This window comes from Nuphar pumila, chromosome 7 (genome assembly GCF_984573655.1).
Source record: "Nuphar pumila chromosome 7, dmNupPumi1.hap1.1, whole genome shotgun sequence".
Lineage (NCBI taxonomy): Eukaryota > Viridiplantae > Streptophyta > Magnoliopsida > Nymphaeales > Nymphaeaceae > Nuphar > Nuphar pumila.
Window position 1 is genome coordinate 128,020,999 of NC_143255.1, and position 7,378 is coordinate 128,028,376.

Genomic DNA, 7,378 nt, shown 5'->3' on the forward strand with positions numbered 1-7,378 from the left:
AAAAACAATGCTAATGACATTTCTTTTGTTTCGTCTTAGTAAAACGACTATAATATTTGCCACCTCTATCAGACCTAACCACTTTAATAACTTCACTGGTTTGTTTCTCTACTTTTTTCTTGAAGTTCTTAAAAATCTGAAAGATTTCTGATTTTTCAAATAATAAGTAGAGATACATATATTATGAGTAATTATCTATAAAGGTGATAAAATACTTTTTACCTATATAACATGGTGAAAAAGGCCTACAAACATTTGTATGCACTATCTCCAACCTTTCATTACTGTGTTTGACATCTTTTTTATACGTGTTAGACTGTTTAGTCTTTATGCAATCAACACACAGTTCTGTATCTGTAAAATCAAGGGATCCAAGAATTTCTTATTTTACAAGTCTTTGAACTCTCTCTTTCGAGATTTGTCCTATCCTTCGATGCTAAAATAAATATGATTGATCCTCCTTTGAGCAACATTTATTGTCAATCATTGTATTCTCAATAGAGTGAGATTTCTGAATTTGAAATTTGGTTTTCGAATAATATAAATCATCATACACATATGCAAAACCTATATGAATAGAATTTTTAATAATAATAAGCTTGAAGTTTTCAAATTTAAAAATAAAACCAAACTTATTAAGTTTTGAAATTGAAATCAAGTTTCCACTATAGGATGACACATAAAATATATCAACCAAATCCAAAATGAATCCTGATTCCAATACAACTCTATAGGTCCTAACGTTCTTGACATGTGAACGCATCTTATTTCTTGAGAAGATGCTTCTTTCATGCTATGTTGGTTCCCTTTTGTTCAAGAATGCCTGCAAAGAGTTGACAATGTGCATCATGGCACTTGAATCAATCCACCAACTATGCAATGGAACATGAATTAAATTGCACTCATGAAAAATGAATGACTTGTGACTTTTATTATCGAGTCATTTCTTATGTTTTAGGCAATCCACCTTCTTATGTTCCTTCTTCTTACAGAAGAAACACTTTATAGAAGAACCTCCTGATTCAGATTTGGCTTTTGTCCGAGAGTTTGAACTCTTCTCTGAGGTTTTCTTTTTTTTCTACTTTTTAAAGAAACATTTTTTTGCCCCCGACCTATGTTTTTCCTTATGAAAGACAATATGTGCACTCAACACCCTCTCACCCTTCAATCTTTCTTTCTCTTTAACACACTTAATCAAAAGGTCATTAAAAGACCATTCATTATTATGTGTGTTGTAAGAGATTTTGAGAAGTCCATATTCAGTAGGCAATGAGGTTAAAATCAGATGGACCAAGAAAGAGTCAGAAATAGCGAACTTCATGTCATTCAGCTATGATGCAATGTTTCTCATCTCTAAGATATGTTGTCGGATGTGACTCTCACCGAAATATTTCATAGACACCAATTTTGACATCAGTATATTGTTCATTGCCTTATTAGTAGTAACAAATTGGGCCTCAATCGCTCCCAAAAATTCTTTCACTGTTCTACAGTGAGGAATGATGCCTTGAATGTTCTTAGCCACTCGAGATTGCAAAAGCAATAGGCTAAGTCTATTCGAGTACTCTCACTTCTTAGAAGTAACATTATATTCGATTGTACTTTGCTCTGTAAAAGCGACAGGTTCGTCAATCCTAAGGGTCAAATCCAGGTCTATGTAACATAGAGTAAACAACATTATTTCTTTTCAATCCGAGAAATTGAATCCGTCTAACAAGAAGATGTTACTAGAACCGTCAATGATGAAAGAACCTGATACAATAAGGAGCAAAATAAAAGTTCTTATTATTACTCAAATGAGACTTATGTTGAAAAAGTAAAATCAGAGTAAAGTTCTTATTATTACTCAAACGAGACTTATGTTGAAAAAGTAAAATCAGAGACCCTTTATTATTTACCTTTTCTGAGACAAGCACAATTGGGTAATTATTGTTTCACTTTGGTGGAAATGATAATACTCATTGTTGCTTCGTCTTCTCAATTCAAATTCCTCCTCTGAGAAATTCGAATCCCTTGAGAGAGCTTTCCCATAACTGTTGTTGAGCGCAAAGCCTGGTTTTGGCAGTAATATTCGAAAGTATATTTTTTTAAAAAAGTCAGGCTGAGGTTAGGCAGAATCCCACCAGTTGTTATTTAAAGTATCATATAACTGGGTTTTGAACCTCCCACCACAAGGAGACATGCACTCATAGCTCCTACCAACCCTGTCTGTCATCTTTCTTTTTACTCGAAGAAACCAAGATCATAGACTTAGTTGCGCTAGCTCTACCTCCCATAGTTATGGTCATTGTCCTAGCAGTGTAAAACTCTGATGGCTTACCCTAACTATTGGAGAGTCACCGAGCTTCGCCTTGGGAGTCAAACAATATGCATAAGACATGACAAAACTGGCTTTTAGTTATGATCTAAAAGAACATGACCAATTGTCTACGTATAGTTGGACAATACTATATCTAGTTTCTCACATGGTTCTTCAATAAAATGAAATTTGTGTTCACGTGACAACATTTGTATTTGGAATTTTACTAAGTTAAGCACTAATGTGTTCCTATCAAAGTAAACATCTATGTCAATGTACTTGTATCCATATGGAAGCCATATTTTTCATGAGGGCTGGAAGGTTTAGATTGGTAGTGTTGGACATCTTAATTATGGGGATTTGGATTCGAATGACATTAAAAGTCATCTCTCAACTCAGTAATAAAAGATTACAGGACAAAAAGGGTTAAATTGGGTTAAATCCAAAGCTGACACTACAACAAAGCAGTGGATTAGCGACGACCTCATTCCATCGCTAACCGGCTTAGCGACGGATAGCTTACGTCGCGAATTTTTTGATGCTAACTGGCGACAGAATAAATTCGTCGCCAGTTCCGTCGCTAATTGCGACGGAATAATGAACGACGGATTTCGTCGCAAATCCACCGGTACTAAACGACGACCTCAGCTTGGCGACGGATTTACAGTTGTCGCTAAGCGGTCGCCAAATTATATGTATAGCGACGGATATATCCATTGCAAACAAGAAAAAAAATAAAAAAATTTATTTGAAAATTAAATATCGAGAACGCTACAATTTATATTTCATGTACAATTTATATTTTCTGTAAATAAAAAACAAAGTACACATAAAATTTCATATAAAAGGAATCTAAAATAATTAATCGTTCCACTTTAAAATTAACAAGTTTAATTATTTACAATTCAACAATTACATTTTTGAAACAAAAAAAAATAGAACAAATTCAACACATTAATCTAATCATCGCCAAGATTTTGTGCATCTTCTTGTTCATTGCCCTGATTTGTCCCTTCAGCTCCGCTACGCTGATTATCGCTAGCAACCTATACAAGAAAACAACAGTCAATATTGATAAACAAAATATATTGAAATAAATTATACACTATATGTGATTCTATCATGTGCTCATATGTGTTCTAAGGCAGTAAAAAAACTCTATATGGGATTCTATCATGCTCATATGTGCTCTAAGGCAAGCAAAAAACTCTATATGTGATTCTATCATGAATGATATGTGTTCTAAGGCAGTAAAAAAACTCTATATATGATTATATCATGCTCATATGTTTTCTAAGGCAGCCAGAAAAACTCTATATGTGATTCTATCATGCTCATATGTGCTCTAAGGCAGGCAAAAAACTGTATATGTGATTCGATCATGCTCATATGTGTTCTAAGGCAGTCAAAAAATTGAATATGTGATTATAGCATGCTCATATGTGTTTTAAGGCAGTCAGAAAAACTTTATATGTGATTCTATCATGCTCATATATATGTGCTCTAAGGCAGGCAAAGCAAAAAACTTTATATGTGATTCTATCATGAATGATATGTGTTCTAAGGCAGTAAAAAAACTCTATATATGATTCTATCATGCTTATATGTGTTTTAAGGCAGTCAAAAAACTGAATATATGATTATAGCATGCTCATATGTGTTCTAAGGCAGTTAAAAAACTGAATATGTGATTATAGCATGCTCATATGTATTCTAAGATAGTCAAAAAAACTTTATATGTGATTCTATCATGCTCATATGTGCTTTAAGGCAGGCAAAAAAACTTTATATATGATTCTATCATGCTCATATGTGCTCTAAGGCAGGAAAAAAACTTTATATGTGATTATAGCATGCTCATATGTGCTCTGAGGCAGACAAAAAACTCTATATGTGATTCTACTATGGTCATATGTGCTCTAAGGCACGCAAAAAGTTATATATGTGATTTGATCATGCTCATATGTGTTCTAAAGCAGTAAAAAAGAAACTAAAATAGTTTCACAATTTAACTTGGGGATTTCAGTTCACCAGCCATTTAAAAGCCCTCTCAATTGGGCAATATTAAGTTAAAAAAAATCAAAGTTTTGCCTAAGGGTGAGATTGGTTTAGATAAAAATCTAAACAAATCCTTAGAAAACTAGCCCCAAATGGGTTTGGTGCAGTGGGATGGGGCCTAGGTCGCTAGGCAGGCGGTCTAGGTTCAAATCCCATGGCTATCAACCCTTTCTCAAGCTGAAGCATGGTGACTCTTTGGGGGCAAGGGTGCCCACTAAGTTTTACGCTGTCAGGACAGTGATCGTAAGTACGGTAGGCTGAGCTAGCGCATCTAGGTCTCTGATCCTGTGGGCGGTTTGTTCGTGTAAATATAAAAAAATATATAAGAAACTAAAAGATTTTTTTTGTAAATCGGTTCGTCTTATAGCTAATTTACAAAATAGTCCCTACCTTATGTCATTTTGCAAATCAATCCTCACCTTTCTCATCTATATTACAAACTGGTCCTTCCGTCAACAGCTGTGTATGACCATGGTTAACTGGTCACCAAAATGGCCCTCATCAAATAGTTGGGGGTGTATTTTTGACCAGCAACAATCTTAGAAGCACTCAGGTTGGGTCCAAACAGAAGGAAAAAAAGATGAAACTCGATCCGAAGGCTCCATCACCTGATCAAATAAAAGAAATCATAAACAAAATGGAAAGGGGAGGATCAAGCGCTTCTTTGAATGACCTGACCCCAACTGAAATTTTCTTTTCTTTTAAAATTGTGTGGTCAAGGATCTAACAAAGTTGGCTAGATTGGGGAGAGTGAATTCTTGGAAAGACCACCCCCTTGATTGGCACCATCTTCATGAGGGATTGTAATTGTTTTATTTTTAGATGAAAATGAAGGATTTTTTTTATTGTCAAGCTGAGCTAGGCAGACCCCTCCTCTAAAAGCTACAAACACATTGTATATGTATTATAAGTACTTATAGCTTTTTTGACATTAGGTATAGTTGTTAAGAATAGTATGTTTGAGGCCAACTAAAGCTATATTTTCAAAAATAAATATGAAGTGTGGCTGCTGGGATTCAATCCCAAGTTTCTACGGCCACAACATAGAATTCTTACCACTAAACTACTGATATACATTATTGCATGTTTTTTCTGAAAGGTAAGCTGGGGTTAGGCAGATCCCTGCTAGATATCTCTTAAGCTCCATGTGGCAGAGGGATTCGAACATGGGCCTTCAGCTTGGCACAGGACCCCGTTTACCACATGGGAGACCTTGGTTACATTATTGCATGTTCTTAACCTAATTCAAGGCGTGTTTGACTCCAAATATATACATAGAAATTGACATTAATTTGTCTAGTTTCTCACGTATTTCCCTTGGTGAACTTCCTCCTATAGATTCAACCAAATTACATAATAGGTCTCTTCAATTACAATTGGAGTTCAAAGAAAAAACAATGAAAAACAATCATATTTGTATGTTCATGTTGTATTTAAAATCTTACTATGCCAATTATTAACTTATTCTTATGTGTTCATAGCGTAATAGAGATTGGAATTCAAGGTATTTTTCGTGTATCTAATGACATTTTATAAGAGGGCGATACGCTTGACTTGGCAACAAAAATTCAGAAAAAAAATGCTATTAACTAAGTGTGAAATTGGTTAGATACAAATCTAGCCAAATCCAAATGGATCCCTTTGTGGCTATTGGGAATCAAAGCCCAGTCTCTAAGGCCAATCATTGAACTTTTATCATTGAACTAAGGCCACAATTTAATATATGTATTGCATGCTGAAGTATTCATTTGATATTCGGAAGGCAAATTGTATTCTTAAGACATTGTAAAACTGGTTTATGACTTGAAATTTTTTAAATAAATGTATACATATAGTTAGGTAATATTTTATCACATTTCTCCTGTGAAATATTATGTTTATGCCCGCAAGGGCTCTGCTCATCTGTTAGGGGCAACGTGCGAATGCCACCAAGTTTATGGGATATCACAAGTTCGAAACCCACGGGTGGTGTCCCTTGCCGCAAGGTGGGTGTACTACTCCCCGGTGGGCGGGTACTAACCGGAGGCCAGCCAATGTGCCGTTGGTGATTAAGGGGGAGGTTTCCCTTAGATTATTCAACAAAAAAATATTATGGTTATATGATAACATCGATTGTGTCTACCATGGTTTGTTTAGTAATAGTGTGTTTTAGTTCCATTTTCTTCTTTTTTTGTTTTCTTGTTGTGAACTTGTGACACACTGTGGCCTTTGGTTTTTAGACTCCTTCAAAAACCATCATACACACATCAAAACCACTTTTTTTAGTGCTTGTTCTCAATGCAGATCACATATGTATTGTCAAATCCATAAAACATTCAATTGAAACATTTAAAAATCCGGAGGTATGGCAAAATAAAAAAAAATTGAAATGTGGCTGCTGGGATTCGAGCCCAGGTCTCTACGGCCACAACGTAGAATTCTTACCACTAAACTACAGCCACCTTTGATACACTTATTTGCATTTTTATATTTTTATTTAATTTTCCATATGTTTGACTCTTGGCTTTGTTTTAAAATTTAAAATAAACTGACCAAATGTGTATATATACAGGATGTTCATAGTTTATCTAGTTTGTCACATGTTTCTCTTTGCTGAACTCACGTATATATTTAACAGCATTAAATAATGACAAAACTCAATTTTCTTGGAGTTGGAGGTCAAAGAAAGAATACATGAAAAATTTATCTTTTGTTTATGTGAATATATTGCATTTAAAATCTTACTATGCTAAATATTAATTTCTTATCACAGCACACTGCCAATGAATGTCTTGTTAATTCAGTGACCTTGTTTTGCATGATGGCTGAATGTGATACAGTTGAATTGGTAGTAGGGATGTCAATCAACCGGATTTTATTCAATATCCATCCATATTAATCAGTTTAGTTGCATTTAGCAAGCCAAAACCATATCTGATTATAATTGGTTGCATTTGATAAGGCAAAACAATATCTGATTATACGGATATGGTTTTGATTTTTTGCTACAGAATCCGACAAATATCCAAATTTGATGGATAT

At 34.5% G+C, this 7,378-nt stretch overlaps 1 non-coding gene across 1 annotated transcript; it reads right to left on the bottom strand.

Annotated features, from left to right (window-relative positions):
- Positions 1 to 6,726: 6,726 nt before the first annotated feature.
- On the bottom strand, positions 6,727 to 6,798 carry TRNAH-GUG (transfer RNA histidin (anticodon GUG)). Its single transcript has one exon. It is a non-coding gene; the product is annotated as a tRNA-His (tRNA).
- Positions 6,799 to 7,378: the final 580 nt, after the last annotated feature.